Consider the following 1,468-nt stretch of genomic DNA (forward strand, 5'->3'; position numbering starts at 1 on the left):
AATGGCTGTGTATGATTATGAATATTGGCTGGTTTTGGATTGAACCGTGAGCCGGAATGACTGTGTATGATATTGATTTATGGCTGATTGCTGAATGAGTTATGGGCCGTATGGCTGACTATGAATTTCGAATTTAAGCCGGATGGCTGAGATGGATGTTGATCCATGGCTGGAACTGAATGAATATATGTTTGAGATACCTGGGTAGTAGCAAGGGTTGTGGTTCGTCCAACTTGCTCCAGGTCAGAGACTGTGACGCCTAGGTAGTAGCGGTAGTAGTGGTGATTCCACTCGCTCCAGGTTGAGCTTTTAACACCCGCCTGGGTAGTAGCCGTAGTAGTGGTTATTCCACTGGCTCTGGGTTGAGCGGGTAGTAGCAATGGGTTGTAGCTCAAACCTACTTGCTCCGCGATGGGTGTTTCTGTCCATGGTTAGCTACCAGGATGTGTCGGGTTGACTATATAACCGACAGATGATATCATCAGCCACTAGGGACAGGCATGCATCATATGCATCTATGTGACATTGTTTGTGTTGTGATGAGCGGATAATTTATACGCTTTTTGGCATTGTTTTTATATAGTTTTTAGTAAGTTTAAGCTACTTTTAGGGACGTTTTCATTAGTTTTTATGTTAAATTCACATTTCTGGACTTTACTATGGGTTTGTGTGTTTTTCTGTGATTTCAGGTAAATTCTGACTGAAATTGAGGGATTTGAGCAAAACTCTGAAAAAGGCTGACAAAAGGACTGCTGATGCTGTTGGAATCTGACCTCCCTGCACTCGAAATGGATTTTTCTGGAGCTACAGAACTTCAATTGGCGCGCTCTCAACGGCGTTGGAAAGTAGACATCCAGGGCTTTCCAGCAATATATAATAGTCCATACTTTATTCGAAGAATGACGACGTAACTTGGCGTTAAACTCCAAGTACACGCTGCTGTCTGGAGTTAAACGCCAGAAAAACGTCATGATCCGGAGTTAAACGCCCAAAACACGTCATAACTCAAAGTTCAACTCCAATAAGTGCCTTAGCTCGTGGAATGATCAAGCTCAGCCCAAGCATACACCAAGTGGGCCCCGAAAGTGGATTTATACATCAATTACTTACTCATGTAAACCCTAGTAGCTAGTCAAGTATATATAGAACATTTATCTATTGTATTAGATGTCTTTTGACCACGTTTCATCTTTGGTCTCAGTTTTGTTTTATTCTTTATCTTAGGAGATCATTGATCACATTTAGGGAGGCTGGCCATTCGGCCATGCCTGAACCCTTTGCTTATGTATTTTCAACGGTGGTGCTCTGCTGTACCTCTAGTATTAATGAAATTCTATTATCTTTTATTCAATTCTCTATCTTATTCTTATTCCAAGATATTCATTCGTACCCAAGAACATGATAAATGTGATGAGTCAGATTACCCTCATTATCATTCTCACTTATGAACGCGCGTGATTGACAACCA

The sequence above is a fragment of the Arachis duranensis genome, chromosome 4 (genome assembly GCF_000817695.3).
Source record: "Arachis duranensis cultivar V14167 chromosome 4, aradu.V14167.gnm2.J7QH, whole genome shotgun sequence".
Classification (NCBI taxonomy): Eukaryota; Viridiplantae; Streptophyta; class Magnoliopsida; order Fabales; family Fabaceae; genus Arachis; species Arachis duranensis.